At 42.8% G+C, this 24,132-nt stretch overlaps 1 pseudogene; it reads right to left on the bottom strand.

Annotated features, from left to right (window-relative positions):
- LOC115476806 overlaps nucleotides 1-24,132 on the bottom strand; it is a 638,208-nt pseudogene that overhangs the window by 338,264 nt on the left and 275,812 nt on the right.

The raw sequence follows: 24,132 nt of genomic DNA, 5'->3' as shown, positions 1-24,132 counted from the left end.
AAGGAGGTGCTAGGAGGTGAGAGACTCATATGCACAGACAGGGAGAAGGATCTTGGGGTGATAGTGTCCAAGGATCTGACAAGGCAGTGGAGGATGCTAGGCTGCATAGAGAGAGGCATAACCAGCAGAAGAAAGGCCTGTACAAGTCATTTGTGAGGCCCCACTTGGAGTATTGTGTTCAGTTTTGGAGGCTGTATCTTGCTAAGGATGTAAAAAGACTTGAAGTAGTCCAGAGGAATGTGATAAAGATGGTATGTGCTAAAATAAGTACGAGAAGAGACTGAAAGACCTGAATATGTATACCCTAGACAAGAGGAGCAACAGGAGAGATTTGATACAGATGTTTAAATACTTAAAATGTATTAATATAGAAACACATCTTTTCCAGGGAAAATGTTAAAAATATAGGATATAAATTGTGGTTTCGGGGTAGTAAACTTAGTATTTTTCACGGAGAGGGTGATTGTTGCCCAGATTGCCCTCTCAAGGGAGATGATGGCGACAAAAATGGTATTGGAATTAAAAAACGCATGGAATGAACATAGAGGATCTCTAATTACTACTACTACTACTTATCATTTCTATAGCGCTACAAGGTATACGCAGCGCTGTACACCATACACAAAAAGACAGTCCCTGCTCAAAGAGCTTACAATCTAGATAAAGATGAATGGTATAAAAAACAAAACTTAAATGGCTGCATGATATGTTTGATCTGTTGAGTGGTGCTTATATTGTGACACCGTCTGTGAAGAACTAAGGCTGGTTCCAGGCAGAATTGTATGGTCTGTATCCCCTATATGGCAGTCCAGTGTAGGAGGGGTTGGAGAGAGCTTCGACAGAAACTCCAGTAATTGGAACATGAGGACATTGCTAGGCAGACTTTTATGGTCTGTGTCCTGCAAATGACAAGATGGATTTGGTTAGGCTGGAGTGGTCTTTGAGGGCAACTACAGTAGTTGGAAACTAAGGACAGTGCCAGGCAGACTTCTACAGTCTATGTCCCAGAGACGCCAAAGAAAGACAATGATCAAGTATTTTATATCACATTCATTGTTGGTTTAATCATGAATTGATAATGAGTATGATTGTTGAGCAGACTGGATGGATCATCTGTCATCATTTACTATGTTAACATCCTTTCAGGACACTCATAAACCCAGTATGCTCGTGCATTCAGGACCATGCCAAATTAGTGTAGAGAGGAGGTATTAACCCTGCTGAGATAGCTGCAATGGTTCTGCATGCCCTTATATAAGCCACAAACTCCTAGAATGTGTGTAGTAGATTAGAGCTGGTTGTGAAAGAAACAGTGTTTTTGTTTGAGACTCAACTTTTGGCCCTAATTTGTTTACACTGCACAGTTTGATCTTACTGCAGCTTTTTCATACCATATATTATGATATACTACTGTATAAATTAAGCTCATTAGAGATTATGGGTAAGGTTATGGCTTGGATAAAAGAATTCCTTACTCTTAGATATGTGAAATGTCCAAATTCTGGCTTTCCAAAATCAGGATTGGACATTTTTAGCAGATGGACGTATTTTTTAGGCATTTTAAGATGTCTATCTGCTTTGAAAATGAGCATCATTGTGTGCTAGGTAATTTCTATTTAGAAAAGTCTGTATGAAATAGTTATGTGTACGGACAAAATGGAAGAGTCTGGTCAGTTGTAGTGGCATTTGGGATGATCTCTGGGAGATGGCCAATAAAACTCACAGACCTGTGCACCCAGTATACTTCTGTCTATTTCCTCCCAGCTCATTGGCTAGGCAAATTGCAGTTGCTGTATCTGTTGTTGCAAAGTAAGCTTCAGAGTGGAGAGAGAGTATTATGGTGAAGTGGTGAAGGGCTTAGGTGGGGAGTGGAGTGGAAGTGACATTAGTTTTCCTCAGATTTGGCAGTCCTAGATAAAATTTTGTAGGGCTGGAGTAGAATTATCTTCTGCTGTAGCAAGCATATGAGTATAAATAAAGCTTTCAATTTAAAAGAAACATTACTTTCTTTATGATTCATGATCTGATGCATTAATCTGGGCTCTCCTTTTTCTCATGCTAGTTTTACTCCCGATTCAAAAAGACGCCCAACATGGGAAAATCTTGAATAAAGGAGATCACAGTGGTCATGCAAACACATGCAAAATGTTTGAATAACAAATTGCTTTGGATGTAAGAAACTGTATTTGAATTCAGCACAGTTTTATACTCTTCCCTTAACATTATAAGTCAGCTCAGGGCAGCACAGAAGCAAAGGGGTCATTGAGGTGGTGTGGCACCATCTCAGTTGAATCAAGATCCCTGGTGGCCAATTGGGCCCTGATCTCCTCCCAGCAGTCTGCATTATACCCCCAGACTCACCCATCTCCCTAATCTCGCCCACTACACTCCCAACACCTCCCTGTTGCTTGACTCCCTCAAATATCCCTGGTGGCCTGTGGCCTCTTGCAGCATCTTCCCACCTTCCCTCTTCCCCACAAAAAATTAGGCCAAGTGGTCCCCCCCCCCCCCAATGTCCCCAAAGAACCCCTCATACACCAACATTAGGAGGCAGGAGCAATGCTCACTTACTCCTGTCTCTGTTCTGCCATCTTCAAAAGTGAATTATTTGGCAGACTGACCCTTTGGGGTCACTACCTGGGTCTGACACTGACCATTTTTTAAGAATGCAGTCCAGAAGCAGGAGTGGACATCACTTCTACCTCCCAATGTTGGAAGTGCAAGGGGGAGGGGCTGGGGGGCATTGAGGGTTAGGCTTGTTTGGGCACCAGCCTATTTTTTGTGGGATGGGTACAAGAGGCCACATGCTAACAGATATTTTTGTGGGTTTTGAGGGGGGTCCATGGTGTTGGAGAAAGGAAATATTGGAAGCATCAGGGTGGAGGGTTGGAGCATTGGAGCATCAGGGAGTCAGTGGGGATCAGGGAGCCAGGCCCCACTGGGCCACAATGGCATTTTTTTTAGGGTAGGTGTAGGGGATGGGAATTGGGTTGTTCAGCTTTTATCTCCCTTCCTGTCAGTGCATGAGAAAATCCCAGCTCATATACTGACAGGAAGGGAAATGTTTTACTTGCTGTGCAACAAATAGTTCCATTTATTAACTTGGCAGTAAACACTGAGCTCAATATGCAGAATGATTTAAACAGCCAGGAGAGGCTCTTGGCCATTTAAATTGCCCTTCTGGAGCTAGCTGGGCATTTTCAGCAGCATTTAACTGGATAGTGCCACTGAAAATGCCTGGTTAGCACCTAAGCCAAATTGGCTACTTTGGGAGTGTTCCAGGAACAGAGTCAAAATCAAATCCAAGAAGACAGGAGGAGCCTCCACGGAAAGTCAAAGCAAAACAGCAAAAGTAGAGGCTGACAAATGCGCAAACCAATAGGGAGATGATATCAAAAACCAGTTTATTCAGAATATTCATGTCAAGGACCCGACACGGTCCGTGTTTCGGTGCCAAAGCGCCTACCTCAGGGGTCACAATCAACTTTCTCTGAGAAGAAGCTGATAGGCTTGAATAATTCCTTTATGTATGCAAGTTAATCCACAGAGAGAACAAAAGAACAGCCAACCGATCAGCAAACACCATGTGACATGTGATCAGTTGGCTGTTCTTTTGTTCTCTCTGTGGATTAACTTGCATACATAAAGGAATTATTCAAGCCTATCAGCTTCTTCTCAGAGAAAGTTGATTGTGACCCCTGAGGCAGGCGCTTTAGCACTGAAACACAGACCGTGTCGGGTCCTTGACATGAATATTCTGAATAAACTGGTTTTTGATATCATCTCCCTATTGGTTTGCGCATTTGTCAGCCTCTACTTTTGCTGTTTTCCAGGAACAGAGTCAGCACTTAACTAGTTAAGTGCGATATTCGGCACTTAACCTGTTAAAGTTAACTGCATAAACAGAACTGTTTAAAAGGCAGTGTTATCATTATGGGTTCTTTATTGCCAGTTAAGAGCCGAATATCATGCTTAACTGGCTATAATTTGGCCAGCTCCATATACCTGTAAATTCAATGCCAGAGCCAGATCATGGCTTGGTTTTGAATTTCCAAGTATATTGCCAATGGTGGTCAGCAAAAAACACTGATTGTTGCCAGCTGACTGTTTCTTTCTGACAGTGCACACTTTTTAAGCAGTGGTAATTTGCGTGCTATTTGCTTACAGCATTGGAGAGCAAAATGTTTGTGTTAGTGCACAGTTCTAATATAAGGCAACTGCATCCACCCTAAATGCTTCCACCAAGAAACCATGAGAACATAGATCACTACAGAAATGTGAGCAGCCCACACATTGTGGGCTAGATTCTATATATGGCGCCTAAAAAATCGTAGCCAAAAAATTTTCCACCTAGGCATCTCTCTATATAAAATGCAGCTCCAACATTCTAATGAAGCCACAGAAATTTCTGATGTTCTAAATTGAAGCTCTGTAGATCACATAAGTGTCTGTCCCGCCCTCGCGTCATAACGTGATGACGTCGAGGGCGCTCATAGGTTTGCTTGCTTTATTTTGAGTGTACTGGATGATGGCTGCGCGGAGGAGTGGAAACAGAGATTAGCCAAATTTGCTTCCTCCTTGCAGCAGCTCATAGGTTTGCTTGCTTTGTTTTGATGACGACGTGGGGGAGTGGAAATAAAGATTAACCAAATTGGCTTCCTTGCTTACAGTGGGCTAGATAGGCTCACTTCCACTCCTGTCTAATTTAAACCTCCTTGATTACATCGAAAGAAGCAACCAGAAGGTGGGCCACTTAGGTAAGTCAAGCAAGCCTGTGCACTGCTGAATCGAAGTTGTCGTCCTTTATTATTGGTGGCATATTTATTTAATCTAACTTATATGTGCAGCATAGGAAGTGGAGTGTCATTTGGAGGGGTTGGCTATAGGGACTCCCTGTATTCGTGACACAGATGTTTTCAGTTAGTGAAGGGCAAACAAAACAGAAATCATGTTATGAGAATCAGCTACTTAACAAGCACACTTACTATTTATAAGTACAATTAAAAAGAAAACATTAATTAGGTTGAAACTGGAGCATTTAACATCGTTCTTTTCCCTGTGCCTACATCAAAAGGAAAAGATAGCATGTGGGAACTTGCTCCATTTTGTTTTCTGGAATGCAGTGATTATTATAAAAATGGTCTTGCTTTAATTTTTTTATATTACTATTTCACAGATATATATTGAATACTGAGGTAGGGGCTGCCTTCATGACTGTCCAGAGTCAGTCTAAATGTGCCAGCATTGTACAGTTCAACACACTATTAGCAACCAAGTTCATACAAACGTAATTATGCCCAATATGGAGAGGGGGGTCCTTAAGACCACAGAGGGGGGTCCTCAGACCACAGGGGAGGGGTCCTGAGACCTAACGGGGGACAGGGGAGGACACTCACTGTCTCACATACGCACTCGCACACACTCTCTCACAGACACACTCACACCCATTCTCACTCTGTCACACACAAACACTTGCACATTCACTCTCTCTCTCACACAGTCACTCTCTCAAACATACACACTCCGCGGAAAACTTGCTAGCGCCCGTTTTCATTTGAGCCAGAAACGGGCCTTTTTTACTAGTATTCTATAAACTGTGCCTAACTTTAGGCACAGTTTATAGAATACGTCTAGAGCTCTTACAAACACTTAAACTTAAATGGGAATTTATGCCAAGTAAAACCTGGTGTAAATACCGACACCTAAATTAGGCCTGGTGCAGGGTTATTCTATAACCGTGCACATAATTTTTTATAATGCCCACAATCTGCCCATTCTACACCCATGACAATGCTCCCTTTTTGGCTGCGCATCTTAGAATTTATGTGTACTACTTTGTAGAATACGCCTAACAAGTTGTGTGCATAAATTCTAATTAATAGTATCAATAATTGCTTGTTAAGTGACAATTATCAGCGCCGATTGGCTTGTTAACTAATTAACTTGCACACATAAATACAGAATATGCCTGGATTTGCATGTGCAATTTTGGTTGTGCTATATAGAATCTGGGGGTATATGCATAGAAGACCCTAATTTGTGCACGTGGGAACTGCAGAGAAGAAATGGATTCTGAAGGTCAGAATGTGTTTTACTTCCACTTATGCCATTCAGCCAGTCCCATGTCTGCTGATGTTTCACATGATGATGGATTTAATGGAACTTTGGTTGGACCCAAGAAAGCACATCTTGTAATCATATGTAATTATATGCAGAAAACAGCATGATACCCACTTCTTGAATTTAAGTTCAATGAATCTAAAGAGCACTCAAAGCTTTTTTTTTTGCCAATAAACAATTTATTGTGTTATAAAGTCATATAGATAAATGAGCACACTTCTTTCCTTACTCTGGACATTTTTTCCAAATACTTTGCTCAGCTTGTGTCATTTGTACAAAGCTGTACGTGTAGATCTTGGGAATCCTGCTCTTGATAGATGATGGATTTATAGGATATAGGGAAATCCAAAATATAAAGCAAACTTGGAAACATTTAACACCCATAATTTTAATAGAGTTCACTAATATGTAGAAGTAGATGGATGGAGAAAGTCCAGAAAATCCAGAAGGGTACAATTTCATTTTCAAACATAACTGAAAGAAAAAAAAAAGGAAAGAGAATGTTAGTTTCCTTACAAATTAGAACTCAGTATGGTCAATGGCCCAAGAGCAGTGCTGGAGACCTGAGTTCTATTCCCAGCTCTGGCTTCTATTCTTCTGAGAACAGTACTCTTAACCATTAAATAATTTGAGCTTTAGTTTTAATGATTTGCCTTATCCAGGCCTAAACACAGCTATATTGCATAAGACATTTTACTGCTGTTTTATAGTCCAAGTCCTTGGTCTTCACTCCCACTCTCTCCGGGCTGCCACCATGTCACGTTTAGAGGACATCTGTAATGGATATGTATGAGAAAGATTTGTATGCTCACTTCCTACATTGTATACATTGTATCCATTGAGGGCGGGGAGGGAATTGAAGCTGAAATAGCAGAGGGTCAGAAAGAGTACCAGTGGGAGAAGCAGGATTTGATTACTGGCTTTTGTGAAGTGCAGCCCACTGCTCCAACCACTACCCTATATCTCCACCTGCTTCTGGCACCACTTGTGTCAGGATTTGGAGGATGCTATGCTCTGTACCTCTTTAGCAGAGTACTGCTGCTATGATATTAGGGCTACAAGGAAGAAAGAAGGAAAATCAACGGGTGAAAGCTACTGAAAAACAACAAATAGGGTCTCATGGTAGCCCAGTTGGAGCTGATTGTGATACAGCTAGAAGTACAAAACAGCAGGAGGTAAATAAGAATTAGGTCCTTAGTTTAGAAGATGTATTTGTGTTTTGGACATCTGAAAACTGGCATTTAGATGTCCATATTGCATGGACATCCAAATCTTGGTTTTATAAAGCTGGGATATAGACACCTAAAACTGTAGCATTCCCTTATGGTAAGGGGGCATGATCTGGGTGTTTTTAGGGTGGGGGGGCATGATCTAGGTGTTTTTAGGGTGGGACAAGTTAAGGGCCAAATATGGATGACTCTGATTTCAGAAGGGGAAGGGACATCTATTTCCATAAAGATGGATGTTGGTATTTAGACCTGATACCCGACACATCCAGGTTACAGAAAGGTGCTCTGATTGAGCAGCTGTTCACTAATTGGATTAAAATACATCATCCCCTTAATCTCCTTGTACTTACTGCCCCCTTCCCTCCAAAATGTGAAACTTTCAAGAGATACAAGCTCTTTGGCAGCTTCAGAAAATATGGATGTTCAGGGTACTAAAAATTGTTTAAAACTAACTTCTTAATAGACCACCATATGGAGGAGAGGAATAACCTGTAAATCAGAAACCCTGGTTCAAATCACATTTCAGCTCTTTGAGACTTTTTTTAAAATTATGAGCCATCCAGGGTCAGAAAACTAACTACTATATGTGATGTACACCCCTTCAATAGCTTTTGGGTTTGCCAGTTTATATTGAAGCAGTGTACTTCAGGTACATTAGATATTTTTCTGTCCCTGGAGGGCTCACAATTAAAAATGAAATCACAAAGAGCTGAAGTGGAATTTAAACCAAGGTTTCCTGGTTGTCAGCCCACTGCTGTAACCATTAGGCTAATCCATATGGAGGCCTATGGGGACATTTTATAATATTGCTGTTCCTAAACTGCCAAAATGACATTCATGTCCTTTCTTTTGCCCTTGAACAGTGGGAAGTGGACAATGGCTCTTCTGGGACAAACCAAAACAACTCCAAGAGTTCAAAAAAGGTTTATTTGTGATTGATGACTCAACTTGACTCAACACAGCACTGTGTTTTGGCAACAATGCCTGCATCAGGAGTATTTCAATAGATTTGTGCAATAGAATTGCTGATCTGTTGGTTAGGCCTGAGACTGAAATCTACTATAATAAAACTCACCCTCAACGTTCTGAGGACACTGACGTCAGTGAAGCCAAGCCCTGACTTCCTTCAAAAAGGTTCGAAGGTTCGTGGTGGTGAAGCCACCAAAATCGCTCTGGGCCCCGCCCTCGAGGGCGGAGCTATGGCAGAACAATGAAGGGGTTGGCAGGGAGGGAGGCGGGGGTGGGAAATCGCTCCGGGCCCCGCCCTTGCATCAAACATCATGATGTTGGGGGCGGAGCAATGGCAGAACAACGAAGGGGTTGGCCAGGGAGGGAGGGAGGGAGGGAGGGTGTTGGCGACGAAAACCTTGCTAGCGCCCATTTCATTTGCTCAGAAATGGGCCTCTTTTACTAGTCATCCAATAAACCACAATGCCAAAAGTAGGCAATGGTCTTTAAAAAGATCTTTGTAAATCTCTTGTGAGGAAGGTAAAAGCACAGTGCCAAAGCGCCCTCAGGTTACTATACAGGTGATTCTGCCCTCTTCTGGCATCGACCTGTTTATATTCCTTTGAAATTACAGCCTTCAGAACTGGTACTAAGGCATTCTGACTTCCTCTGGTACTAAGGCATTCTGACTTCCTCTTTTCTATTGGTTATACCTATCCTATATATATATCTTGGCATCTCTCTGGTTTGGCCACTATATTGGCACACTGTTTAACTACATGGACTCAATCGAATTCTGTCACCTGATAAAAGTGCATATCGGTATCTGACTTCCCCACCACCACCACCACCAATTGTTTTCTGCTCCTTTGGGTTTCTGCTTTTCAAATGCATCTATATCAGGGGTTCTCAATGACATACCCAGCCGATCAGGTTTTCAGGATACCCACAATGAATACGTATGAGATAGATTTTAATACAATGGATGTAGTACATACAAACTTATCTCATGCATATTTATTGTGTATATGTTGATAAGAGGACTGACTTGGTGTGTCCCAAGGACTGGGTTGAGAACCCATGATCCATATTATATTTCATTTCATCCTAACTGCAAGCCTTGGACCACTCCTTGGACTTTCATAGAGCTTGGACCACTCCTTGGACTTTCGTATAGCTCATTAATTCTTTTCCCTTTTGGTTATCCACTCTCTTCTGTCTTTTTCCAGATTACAGTAAGAGCCATACTATTCCTTCTAATGCTTCTGCAATATTGCTTACGAAGAACTGATTCCAGGGCCCTTCCCTGATGCACTCCATGAATCACTGTCTTTCCAAAAAAGGAACTCCAAGAGGGAACTCCATGCGGGCTCATTTTCAAAGCATTTACACTTACAAAGTTCCATAGGTTAGTATGTAACTTTGTAAGTCTAAGTGCTTTGAAAATACGCCTCAGATCATGTATCACAAATCTCATGCAACCAGATTCTAATCTAGCCCATCATCTTGGCTTCTAAGTTTATAAATCAACTATGCAGGATAATATAAAACACTATGCTGTAATCCAAGTATACCACATCCATTGGACATCATTGATCTAATTCTCTGGTCACTTGATCAGATTTTCTTGAATATGTTCTCCCGTTGGTTTAACTCTACAGCCTTGCTCTGTCTGAGCAACTTACAATCTAATATAGGATACGAAAATAGGAGAGAGAGTTCAAAGCAAACAGAAAAGAGAAAGTCAGGGAAATAGGGGTGGAACTACAATGTTCATAGGAAAGTGCAAGGGGGGGTCACATAGGGGGCAAGTAATGCAGTCCAGTCTCACTTCCAGCACACTACACCGCTATGGCACTGTCCAGGCAGTACTGGGGCTGTCTAGAAACAGTTAGGGCACAGCTGGGATTTACTCAGTGGGAAGTGATATTCAGTCTGCTAACTGGGTAAATAAGCAGATACTGCAAAGTTAGGACAGTGAAAAAAGGCTGTCCTAACTTTATCTGCTGAGCTACCTGGGCAGCAGTCTGAATATTGACTAAACCCTAGTAACGTCCGTGTGTCTGCACTGAACCAGATATACAATGCCAGTCCCTGGATTTGCTCCAGAATTGAATATCCAATCTTAATTCAGCTGTGGTTGTCAGCACCATGGGCTGAATATTGGGCAATTAGTTTTCTAGCCATCTCCTTTGAAAATCATACTGGTATGCTTCACTAATTTTTATTTATTCCACATGACACACATTTTAATTTACCGCACAGTTCATTTACTTCATCTAGCCCCTCCCCCCATTATCTCTTTATGGTAGTTGTTGTATTTTATTATTTTATATTTTGTACTTTTAAAAATGTATAGTCTGCTCTATCCTTAGTTCTAGGTGGGTTGTACTGACTCCAGTCCTTCAGGCCCACAAACAATTTGTGTTTTCAGGATGTATGTAATGAATATGAAAGACAGATTTACATGCAAACTGCCTCCATTTTTCTCCTGTGTATGCATTGGAAGTATCCCAAAAATTTCAGCCTTGAGGCCCCACTCCCCTAAGGTACTCCCTCATCTTAACAAAACTGGTACTCTCCATGTCTAGAATCCTGAGCTTTGTGTGGTTCCTCTCTGCATACACACTGGAGCTCAGGTGACCAGCTACATGGGCATAGAAGATGCTATCTACATTGTAAGGTACTAGGTCCAGCATCATCCCTTTCCTCGTGTGTTCCATTACCATTTCCCCAAGGAGCACCTTGTGCAAGGATTCCAGAATCTCTCTACTTTTATCTGATTCTGCAAACAGGATGTTCCAATCAACATTCATCAGATTAAAATCTGCCTTCAGCAAACCTCTGTTTTCATTGCATTCATATTATAGATTGGCAGCCTGAAGTTTTCATTTCATGTCATTTCCCGTGTTGTTTGTGAGAATTTGCATTTTGTGTGGCTTCCCCGCTCTCACCCTTTTGTATGTGAGAAGACACAAAACAAAAATGTTCTTGCCTCTTTTCCATGGCCATACTGCCCCCTCCCCTGATCCAAGGCCTCCTTTCTGATCCTTCCTCTCCGCAGTTTCCCCTTCTGACCACCCCGCTCCATGTGAAACCCCCCTCAACTCCTCACGGGCCTCCCAGGCCTGCCTCAATCTCTGGTGGTTCAGCAGGACATCACTGGGGTAGGAGTGATGCCCATTTGCTCCTGCTCATTGCCATAGCCGCATCCAGTATGATGGCCACCACCTTTTATTCTGGTCTCGCACTGGACCACCAGGGATTGAAGTAGGCTGGGGGGGGGGTGTCTGTGGGGATTTGGAGGGTCGGAAGGGGTGATGCTGGGGAGGGGGCCAGAAGGGTTGGCTTCATAGTTTAGGGAGTAGGACCTTGAAATCACAGAGGGGCTATCATTGGCAAGCTAAACCCTGCCTGCTTTAATTTGTCAGTGACAGAGGAAATGCCATTAACATTTCCTTCATCGTTTTTAATGACTGTCCATCCCTAATATTTATGGTAATTAGATCTTTGTCTAGATCATAGGTGTCTAAATTATTCCATTGTTCTTCAAAGTACCATCTCCCATTTTGTCCAGCCCCTCCTTATAAAGTTTTAGTTTGTCTGTGTTTGTTTTAAATAAAGGAAGGCTACTGACATAAAATCCAAGGATGCCAACATCCTGCCAGATAGTGTGTAGCACTGGTATAAAGCATTCTAAACCCTGAACTGGGATGTAATGTAGGGCCTTCCATATAACTGTAGCATCAGGGAGTACTGCAAGGATTGTGGAACCTTCATTTATACTTATAGTACGGTAAGTGTGTTTGGGATCCTTACATATGCCTATCAAACTGGGGAGTGATGAAAGTAGTGTGGGACCCTCAGATATTTAAAGTACTGAAGGGAGTTATATGTAGTCAGGGTTTTGCAAATACACTCAGGCAGTATTTAGTGTTCAAATGTTTGGTAATTTGAATCAAGAGTTTAAGACATGTCCTCACCAGCTGGCTATGTCTCGAGCCTTCCAGGAACTAATGACTTGGGTGATGCTCTTTCCAGTGTTTCCATTGGGAAGTTTCAAGTCATCAGAGCTGTCACCATTGAAGTTTCCACAGGCTCCACATATGACTCCAGATAGGGCCTGGCTCACTTTTATTGTCACTTCCCCATTTGCATTGAAGAGTATTTGCACCTTGTTGGAATGTTCAACCAGCACTCCATTCTCCACAGCCTTCACAGACACTGAGTCTAACACATTGACCGGAAGCTGTAATTTACGGCCGTTTATCTGAAACATAATAGTTAGAACATTAGCTTGAATTAATTGGATTAAAACTGATCAATCTTAAATCTCTTTTAAAATCTATGCCTCAAATATGGTTAATCATACATTAATATGATGTAATTAATTAATTAATCAGTTTACTGTTGGCTAAGGCAAATTAGCTAAGGCAAATTTGATTCTAGCTGACAAAAACATTAATGGATACAAGGATGCAGGAAGAGCAGAATGACCAATGTGTATTTAGAACATTAGAGCTGAATGAACAATGATGTCTGAAATGCTAGAATAGAATCAAACAATAATATTTAGAATGTAAGAACAGAGTACAAAAATATATCTAGGTCCATCTCTGTGGCTCATTCTCAGGTTGAGTTTCCTTTCTATTAAAGCTGGCTAGGGATTAGCCAATAGAAAATGATTTTCTGTAGAAGCATATCTGAGAGAATCTGAATCCACATACAAGCAGACTTGTTTTTTTTTTTTTTTTAAACAGACAATACTCAAAGGCAGGAAGAAACTAATGGCCACTTCTACTAAAGCGTGCTAAGTAGTGGAGGAGTGGCCTAGTGGTTAGGGTGGTGGACTTTGGTCCTGAGGAACTGAGTTCGATTCCCACTTCAGGCACAGGCAGCTCCTTGTGACTCTGGGCAAGTCACTTAACCCTCCATTGTCCCAGGTACAAATAAGTACCTGTATACAATATGTAAGCTGCATTGAGCCTATCATGAGTGGGAAAGCGCGGGGTACAAATGTAACAAAAAGAAAATTAGCATACACTCTTACCACAGTAGCACAACAACATGCTCTAATTCGACTACATGCTGTGTTAGGGGGGTGAGAACTTCACATGTGATGGACAGAGAATGTGTTATGGACAGCATGGACTGCACACTGTACTTATCTAACAAGACTTACTATGCACTGTTTCTTGTATAGTGTGGGTGGAGACATAGGGGACAATTCAATAACTGGGTGCCTCCAGTTAGGTATGCTAATGCTGCATGATAAGCGCCAGTTATCTGTGTGCCACGATGACGTTGTAAAATACTAGCTTGTCAGAATTGGCTTGCCTAAATTTGGGCACAAACATTTACAACAGATCTATGACTGGTGTAAATGTTAGCACCTAAATGTGTAACTTACATTATTTGGTAAGTTAGATGTGAACATGGATGCCCTACCCATGCCTCTCCCCTGTGAATACCTCCTTATATTTATTTACATGCTAAGCCATTTTAATGTGTAATTATAGACTAGCAGTTGAGTGCTGACTTCCATTTATATGCTTAAATGTAACCTTATGAAATTAAATACCAGTATACTATCTGGCCATTATTCAGCCTGTGGTGGTCAGTGTTTTTTTAATACTGACTGCTGCTGGCTAGTGCAGGCCATGTCTGGGCACTGGCACTGAATATCTGGGGCTAATTCTGGATGTCCTGGCTGCCGGAGCTTATGTGAGTCCAGGCCGATATTCAGTTGGGGCCTACATAAGACAGTTATGCGGGCCCTAGCTAAATATCAGCCGGGTCCCACATACATTTTCACAATGTTTACCCCTCTGACCCCCTAGAATGCCCCCCTTCCAATCTCACTCCCACCCACCTGACACAGCCCCCCTCCTTCTGACCCCCTTCCCCCAGGCAAGATGAACCTCCTCCCTACCATCCCTGCTCCCGATAGTTCCCCGGGCCTACCTAGGATCATTGGTGATCCAGTGGGGGCGGTGGAGGCAGGAGCGAACCCCACTTGCTCCTGCCATTAGTGGCTGATGCACCAGTTATGCTTTGAAATAGTCCTAAATTCATCTGCTTAGAACCTGCTTCTACCTTATCAATGTAGAGGTAGAACGCCACCGCCATTTTGAAGCTAGGAAGATGTGTGGATTGATTTATGTTGGCGTCGTTCTAAGCAGGTATTTTTCTTAAGATTTTAGAGTTAAGTTTGATAGACATGGGTGTGGTTTTTAACATTATTCCATACTTTTGTCGTTTTCTAGGTGGTATGCCTTGATACAGTTGGAAAGCGAAACATAGTCTATGTCAAACAAAAAACCCTCCTGATGAAATACATCTTTGAGATGAGTATTGTAATTTGAGCATTTATAAATCTATAAGAATGGAGTAAACTAATTAAAAAAAATCTTTGGGTACAAAACATAAAGAAAAAGCCACAAACATTAAGATTAAAATTTGATATTAGAAAATTATCACCATACACCGATGAGGAGGTGGGTATGTAGTTCTTGCTGAATTAAAACATAAATCAGTCATGACACCACTGAGGTTTGTTGTATATTTATGATTCATGGGAGATTGAAGCTGTTTGATATTTTGAGAGAGCTCCCTAAAAGAATTTAGTGTCTTTAGGAAGTATTCTGTTATAGACATGTGTTATTGGCACCTACATTTAGGTGCCAGCTTATAGAATTGCTTTTACACATATAATTCTAATTAATATATGTTAATGTGCACTGAAATTAAAGTGTATTAATTGGTCAATGCATATTAGTAAATGAGGTCCTTAAACTGTTAGCCCTCTGTGAACAGGAAACTGCATATTGTGTCTGACTATGTCTCGTGTTCAGCTGCTAATGAAAAGGCATGAGCTCAATCCAAGTAAATAAATAATAAACCATTCCTTTACCCAAGCATCTTTGTTTTTGGAGATTGAGATGAAAGCATTCTCAAAGAATACGTAGACTTTGGCTGCAGCCAGCTGGTTACTATCACAGAGTTGGATATCAACAAGGAAACGGAACCAGATGGTTGACTTCTCATCACAGAGGGAGGCCACCTCATAGGGTCCATTGGATGGCACTTGCCCAGAGAGGCCATCAAAAGAGGTGAACTGAGTTCCCATCGCTAGGGTACACTGTCCGTTTTTCTTGAAGCAGCCACGCACACCTCCTTTCAGCATGCAAACCTCTCCAGCTTGACAGGTCACCAGTTCACATAGAGGGCCATAAGCAGAGCAAATGCATCTCTTACTGCAATCTGATGACACAATTCTTTCTCCAAACTGGCAGAGCAAATGAAAAAAAGTTAACTTCTTGATAATGGACAAAATCATGTCATGCATCCTGTTCTTTTCATTGAATATATATTTAATTTTATTGTAAACTGCTTTGATGTTCTTTTAGCTAAGGCTCGAAATAAACATAAATATGAAAATATGAGTCCAGCACAGACAAAACTTAATTACAAAGCTGCCAAGATCCACTATATACTCTGCTTACTATGTCAGCTTTTAATAGACCAGTATACAAGTAATCCATAGATACTGTGAATAACCTTTCAATTCTATATAGTGACATCTGAAGAAGGCATATAGCCAGTTTTGAAGACTCATCATCTTTGAGTAACCTTTATGTTGACCTGTTGGTCCAATATAAGATATTGGAATTACATAGATACAGTTTTCTATAGGATCAATATGGCTAACATACACTGTATTATGGGATAGGGTGTGTCAATTTCACCCAACATAGAGATGTTATCTTCTTTGAGAACAGATAGTTTCAGTTAATTCCAATATTTCATGGGATATTATAGCAAATTTTAGAAATGAAGGAAACAGCCCTGCTACTTTCTATACAAGAGGAGAACTACTACTACTACTACTATTTAGCATTTCTATAGTGCTAAAAGGTATACGCAGCGCTGCACAAACATAGAAGAAAGACACTCCCTGCTCAAAGAGCTTACAATCTAATAAATAAAGTAAGCAAATCAAATCAATTAATGTGTATGGGAAGGAAGAGAGGAGGGTAGGTGGAGGCGAGTGGTTACAAGTGGTTACGAGTCAAAAGCAATGTTAAAGAGGTGGGCTTTCAGTCTAGATTAAAGGTGGCCAAGGATGGGGCAAGACGTAGGGGCTCAGGAAGTTTATTCCAGGCGTAGGGTGCAGCGAGACAGAAGGCGTGAAGCCTGGAGTTGGCAGTAGTGGAGAAGGGAACAGATAAGAAGGATTTATCCATGGAGCGGAGTGCACGGGAAGGGGTGTAGGGAAGGACGAGTGTGGAGAGATACTGGGGAGCAGCAGAGTGAGTACATTTATAGGTTAGTAGAAGAAGTTTGAACAGGATGCAAAACGGATAGGGAGCCAGTGAAGTGACTTGAGGAGAGGGGTAGTATGAGTAAAGCGACCCTGGCGGAAGACGAGACGGGCAGCAGAGTTTTGAACTGACTAGAGAGGGGAGAGGTGACTAAGTGGGAGGCCAGCAAGAAGCAGATTGCAGTAGTCTAAACGAGAGGTGACAAGGGTGTAGATGAGGGTTTTGGTAGAGTGCTCGGAAAGAAAGAGGCGGATTTTACGGATGTTGTAAAGAAAGAAACGACAGGTCTTGGCAATCTGCTGGATATGAGCAGAGAAGGAGAGAGAAGAGTCAAAGATGACCCCAAGGTTTCGAGCTGAGGAGACAGGGAGAATGAGAGAGCCATCAACAGAAATAGAAAATGGGGGGAGCGGGGAGGTGGGTTTGGGGGGGGGGGGGAATGAGAAGCTCGGTTTTGGTCATATTTAATTTCAGGTGGCGTTGAGACATCCAGACAGCAATGTCAGACAAGCACGCTGAAACTTTGGTTTGGATGCAAAGTGAGATATCAGGGGTAGAAAGGTAGATTTGGGAGTCATCAGCATAGAGATGGTAGGAAAATCCATGGGATGAGATTAATGAACCAAGGGAAGAAGTGTAGATAGAAAAGAGGAGGGGACAAAGAACAGAACCCTGAGGTACGCCGACAGGCAGAGGGATAGAAGTAGAAGAGGATCCACCAGAGTGAACACTAAAGGTGCAGAGGGAGAGGTAGGAAGAGAACCAAGAAAGGACAGAGCCCTGGAATCCAAGTAAGGACAGGGTATCGAGAAGTATGCTGCGATCGACAGTGTCAAAAGCAGCGGAAAGATCAAAAAGAATGAGGATAGAATATTGACCTCTGGATTTAGGCAGTAATAGGCCATTGGAGACTTTAGTAAGCGCAGTTTCGGTTGAGTGGAGAGGGCAAAAACCAGATTGTAGTGGGTCAAGAATAGCATGTGAGGAGAGAAAATCAAGGCAGCGGCGGTGAACAGCACGCTCAAGTAATTTGGAGAGAAAGGGAAGGAGGGAGATGGGTTGGTAATTAGAGGGACAAGTAGGGTCGAGTGAAGGCTTCTTAAGAAGAGGTGTGACCACAGCATGTTTAAAGGCAGCAGGGACAGGCGCAGTGGAAAGTGAGAGGTTGAGAATGTGACAGATAAAAGGAATAAGAGCAGGAGAGATGGCATTAAGAAGGTGGGTGGGAATGGGATCAGACGAACAGGTGGTACATTTTGAGGAAGAAAGGAGAAGTGTAGTTTCAATAGTAACTTCAGGAAAGGAGGAAAGGGAATGAGGGGAAGGTGAGAGAGGAGAACGGACTAGTGGAGGGAGAGGTGGTGAGGTAGAGAATGCAAGGTTTATCTTTTGAACCTTGTTGTGAAAGAATTCAGCAAGGGTCTGAGGAGATAATGAAGGGGGAGTTGGAGGAGGGGGCACCTTGAGGAGAGAGTTCAATGTGGTGAAGAGAAGTCGAGGGTTAGAGCCAAGAGAGTTGGTCAGTTGGATATAATAATCCTGTTTGGCAAGTAAAAGAGCAGATTGGAAGGAGATCAGCATGAACTTAAAGTGTAAGAAATCAGCAAGGGCCCGAGATTTCAGCCAGAGGCGTTCGGCGGAGCAGGTACAGGAACGTAGGTAGTGGATATTAGAAGTCAGCCAAGGTTGGGGTTTTGTACGCCTTATAGGGCGGGTAATCAAAGGTGCAAGAGTGTCTAAGGCAGAGGATAGAGTATTGTTGTAAGAAGAAACAGCCTCGTTGACAGACGTGGATGGTGCCACAGTAGAGAGGAGGTTTGAAACATGGGAGGATAGAGATGAAGGGTCAATATCGTGAAGATTCCTAGATAAATTAGATAAGATAAGACGGGACTGGGAGGGAGGAGATTTAAGTGTGAAAGTTATAAGATGGTGATCAGAGAGGGGAAGATCAGAGGCAAGGAAACTAGAGGGTGAACAGTTGGAGGAGAAGATGAGATCAAGACAGTGACCATTTTGATGAGTGGGGGAGGTGGAGCATAGTTGGAGATTAAAGGAGGACGTTAAAGCGAGTAACTTGGAAATATAAGAGTTGGAAGGATCATTAGCAGGAATATTAAAGTCACCAAGGATGAGAGAGGGGGAGGAAGGATCATGGAAGAAGGCAAGCCAGGCATCAAAGTCACTGAGAAAGGATGAAAGGGACTTATCAGGGGGACGATAAATGACCTCTATTCGAAGAGGCAGAGGAGAGAAAAGGCGGATAGAGTGGACTTCAAAGGAGGAAAAACAGTGAGATTGAGGTGGAAGAAGGGGTTGAAATCTGGAGGAGGGAGAGAGAAGTAGTCCAACACCGCCCCCGCGACCAGCAGGGCGAGGAGTATGTGAAAATAGATAACTGCCATGGCACAGAGCTGCGACTGAAGCAGAGTCATCAGGGCAGAGCCAAGTTTCTGTTATGGCGAGCAGATGGAGGTGACGCGAGATAAAGAGGTCCTAGATACAGGGGAATTTGTTACAAATAGAGCGGGCATTCCATAGGGCGCAAGAGAAGGGCAGAGAAGAGGAGGGGAGTAGAGAAATAGAGATGAGGTTAGAGAGGTCGCGGTGAGATCTGTAGAGTTGGGATAATAGTTGGTATGGGGGGCCAGGATTGGGATTGATGTCACCGGCTGAGAGTAAGAGAAGGAGTAAAAGAGAGCGGAGGAGAGTAGGAGAGGTGTGGCCACAAAGGCGTCAAAGGCGAGAGGTATTTAGGTGGAATGGGGAAGGCAAAATGGAGGGAAGAAAGAGACGGAGATTAAAAGCCAAGAGGGAGGAAGAGGGTAGGAGAGAAGGTGAGGTGAAGTCGATGGATGGGCAGTGAGTTCCTGTAGCAGAGAGAGGTAGGGGGTGAGGGAAAAGATTAGGAAGGGACAGGGCTAGGAAGAGAATGTGAATAGGGGCCATAAATGACTGAGGTACTTTAGCAACTGGGAAGAAGATTAGATGTAAAGAGAAAAATGCCCTGCGCGCCGTTAGGCGTGTGGCTCCTAGAGCGGAGGCCCTGAGTGGATCGGAGTGGACCTGGGTGTCACACCGGAGAAAGCTGTAAGGATATGCAGATGAGCTGCAAGTCCTCCACAGTACCTGAAAGGCAGCCGGTGGTAGATCTGGGCACCTCTCAGCTGAGGAAAGGCTTACCAGGGGTTAGGCCGAAGCCAGCATTCCTCCCCCTGAGGGTCGCCTGATCCTAGCCAAAAAGCACCTGGAAACTCTGTGCACTTGGAGCGAGGGCCCTGGGAAGATCGGGGTGGAACTGGAGTCACCCCAGATACAGCTGTGAGGAAATGCAGAAGGGCTGCAAGTCCTCCATAGCACCTGGTGGGAGCACTGGGCACCTAGAGCGGAGGCCCTGAGTGGATCAGAGTGGACCTGGGTGTCACCCCGGAGAAGGCTGTAAGGATATGCAGATGAGCTGCAAGTCCTCCACAGCACCTGAAAGGCAGCCGGTGGTAGAGCTGGGCACCTCTCAGCTGAGGAAAGGCTTACCAGGGGTTAGGCCGGAGCCAGCCTTCCTCCCCCTGAGGGTCGCCTTACATTGCCGTGGCCTGTATTTGAAAATCATTTCCTTATGTAAAAAATGTCATTTATATATGTAGATTACAAAAATATGTAATAGCAAATTCAGAAAGCCTCTATTTACTCTTGGAGATCGCAAGGGTGCAGCCATTTCAAAGGGACGTGGTTTGGATGTGGTTTAGGTGTGACATGGGTGGACTGAAAATGGCTGCTTTTGCTGTACATGCAAGCACATACATATACATGTTTGCACCTTCTCATATGTATTTCACAAAAGGATTGCAATCATATGACATTTTAAATCACTAAAGGGCCAGTAGGAGGCTCCAATTGAACTATGCTAATGGAATAAAGGGGTGGTGGGTTCCTTTTGGAGTTTGTCAGGTCTTTTGCTGTGCAATAATAGCATAGTTATCTTTGGTTGGTGATGATTTGGAACTCAGCAGAATGCAGAGCTCTATGACCTCATGTACGGTTTCTATTTATTGAGCCACCAAATCTGGAATGTAGCAGGTCAGGCAGGCAGAGTGCAGGTGAAGCTCCCACTTTGTTTTTCTTGCTGTTCCCACAGATTGGGAGCAGCGAATAAGTGATGTCGGGGAGGAGGGGAAGGTTGTGGTTGGGCTGGGGAGGCTTAGCCTTCCCAATCCTCTTATATGGAGTGCCAGTGGTAGAACTGCTTCAGCCTTGCTGCTTTGCCAGCTGCAAAGCTTGGAGACGGGGGAAGTAAAATGCCATCTGTGATGAAGCCATAATCAAGGCCAGAAAAATGAGGTCCATGGGCTTCATTTACCTACAGGTTTTGGTTTGAGAACGACAGTCCTAAACATAATTTTCCTTTAGGGACACTCTAGAGATACAGAGACATGACAGACAGATTTTCAAAAGAATACTGGATTATTGTGCACTGGCCAATTCATATAACAATGCATTACTATAGTACTGACCAGAAAAAGTATAGAATTCTACTGTGGCTCATATTAACCCATTTCCCATGGTGCCTGTGATGCAGAATAAAAATGGATCCTTCTGTTAAACTACTGATATGCTAATTTTCTGTAGCAGGCTTTACATTCAAAATTTCTATGAAAATGAGCTGAAAAAGTACCTTTAAATATCTCCCTTCATATACACAGCCACATTTCTCCATAGACACACAGCTCTCTCCATCAAACAGGTAGCCAGCATTACATTCACAGCCCTCAAAGCACTTGTGCGTACATGTGGAGGGAGCAGCAATCCCGGCACAGGTGTAATCACAAGTCCTGGTGCAAAGCTCATAGTGGCTGTTGGCAGGGCAATTGAGAGCTGAGGAAAGAGAGATATGAAAGTATTAGGAATGGCAGATGTCAATGATTTTGTGGAGCCACTAGGTAGAATTATTTCTCTTACAATAAAAAAAATGTCTGTTACTACATCTTTTTTCCCCAAGAGATACTCTTTAAAAGCCCTGCCTTGATAAACTGAAGTTGTGTGTCTCCTTAATTAGTTTCTTATTATTTCATATTTCATACTTATTTTGATAAACCACGTATTGCTAGAAGAAAATTTGAGTGGTTTACAAATTGCACATTACAGTCAGAGGAAAGTATAAGGAAACATGATCACTGGATTACCAGGTACAGGGTCGGTAGACCCCAGATGATGGTGGTGGTGGTGGGGATCCTTTGAGGGGTGGGAAGTAGACTGGGGAGTAGGTAGTATGATTAGTGTGTAGGAGGATGTGTGATCAGGAGGGAATGGAGGATGGCACCAGTCCCTTTAAGGTATAGCCCTGAAGCATCAGTCTGTGACTTTGAGGCCTGATGCTCCCAGGATGCTAAAATAATGCGGCTTGAAATGTGGCTTACAAGCAGTGCTATTCATTTACTACAAGTCAGAAATCTGTGGTAAATCAAGGTGCAGCAAAAGCCCACCATTTACTGCACCTTGATAACTTCCCCCCAATGTGCGCTTTTGAATGTCTGTATATTTGTTTCAACAAAATTACCAACTCACCCCAGATCAACGAAACAAGTTGATCTGGTCCTGTGTTGCTCATTGCATGAATGGGCTTTTAGTTTCAAAGCTACTATTGATTTCTCCAAGAAAACCAGAACTACACACTGATTGGAAAAAAAATGAGAAAAAGTAAGTAAGGAGGGAGTTCTTGTGGTCAGTTATGGAAATTAATGCTTGATGTTTATTTTAGTACCAATTACCCGTGGAGGGGCATTATCGAAATGATGTCTAAGTCCAACTAAAACATCCAAAATCTAAATAGGAAAGAAGGTCATTTTCAAAAATGAAAAACGTGTATCTTTTTTTTTTTAAATACTGTTTTGTGATTTGGACGGGGTTTGTTTTGGTCTATTTTTGAAAAAAAAAAAGTCCAAGTGCAAAACGCACAAATTCAAGCCATTGGAATGTAGGAGGAGCCAGCATTTTTAGTAGTCTGGTCCCCCTGACATCCCAAGACACCAATAGGACACCCTAGGGGGCACTGCAGTGGACTTCATAAAATGCTCCCTGTTACATATCTCACCATTGCTCCCTTATGTTGTCTGCTGAGCCCCCAAAAAACCACTGCCCCCAACTGTACACCACTACCATAGCCCTTACAGATGAAGGGGCACCAATATGTAGGTACAGTGGGTTTCTGGTGAGTTTTGTAGGGCTCACAGTTTCCTCCACAAGTGTAACAGATAGGAGGAGGTAGGAGCCTGGGTCCACCTGTCTGCAGTGCACTGCACCCAACACAGGACTACTCCAGGGACCTGCATGCTGTTCTAATGGAGCTGAGTATAACATCTGAGGCTGGCATAGAGGTTGGTAAGTAATGTTTTTCATCACATTTTTTGGGGGTGGGAGGGAGTTAGTGACCACTGGGGGAATAAGGGGAGGTCATTCCTGATCCCCCTCCAGTGGTCATCTGGTTATTTAGGGCACCTTTTTGTGCCTTATTCATAATAAAAACAGGTCTAGCTCAAAACGTCTAAGTTTTAGTCCTGGACGGTTTTGTTTTGTTCCATTATGGCTGAAAAACATCTTAGCAACACCTAAGTTCTCCCCTGAACGGGCCCATGGCACTCCCCCTTGAGATTGGGACACACGTCTGGTGGACATCAGAGAAAAACATCTAAAAATAGGTTTCAGAAATACTGATTTGGATGTTTTTGTGAGAAAAATTACAGCAGCAAAGGGTGGAAGTGAAACCAAGTCCAAATGACCAGTCCAAGAAGTAAAGAGCATGTAACAAGTTTGTTTGTGAAAACTGCTTCTTTGCCAGACTCAGTGCATAGTGCGTATTGAATATTGCCTTTTTATGCTCCCCATAATATTTTTGCATCTTCCAGTATTTGACCCCGAGGAAGATTTGTTGCCTAAACATGGACCGTGTAGGGTCCTTTATGCCAATTAACTTGTTCTACGCTCTTTCCTTCTTGGACTGGTCATTTGAACTTGGTTTCACTTCCACCCTTTGCTGCTGTACTTGCTCTTTTTGTGGAAAGTTTGGACCCCTTTTGTCTGCGCTTTGTGAATAAAATGTCCAAATGCAGACTTACACCACTTTTTGGATGCTTTTCTCTTTTGAAAATGAGCCCAAAAGTGTCTTAAATTACACTGTTAAACAATAAAATTAGTTGAGAAAATCTAGGGGTTCTCTTTTTTTTCAATCACTGTGTACAAATCCATGCATGCCATGAAGCAAAACCAGAACTGGATCATCCTGACCAGTTGACCTGGGGTAAGTTGGTAGCTTCACTCTTAAAAGAGTTGGCGTCTGGAAATTGAACTTTGTTTCTTGCTAGGTTCTCTCTAATATCAAATGTGTAGGCATCAACTCTTCTACTATAACAGCTGTCTTCTGAAACACCTAATAAATTGTAAGTACATAAGTATTGTCATACTGGGACAGACGAAAGGTCCATCAGGCCCAGCATCCTGTTTTCAACTGTGGCCAATCCAGG

The sequence above is a fragment of the Microcaecilia unicolor genome, chromosome 8 (genome assembly GCF_901765095.1).
Source record: "Microcaecilia unicolor chromosome 8, aMicUni1.1, whole genome shotgun sequence".
NCBI lineage: Eukaryota > Metazoa > Chordata > Amphibia > Gymnophiona > Siphonopidae > Microcaecilia > Microcaecilia unicolor.
The sequence above is the reverse complement of the archived record's forward strand: the minus strand, read 5'-3'. Positions and strand labels throughout refer to the sequence as shown.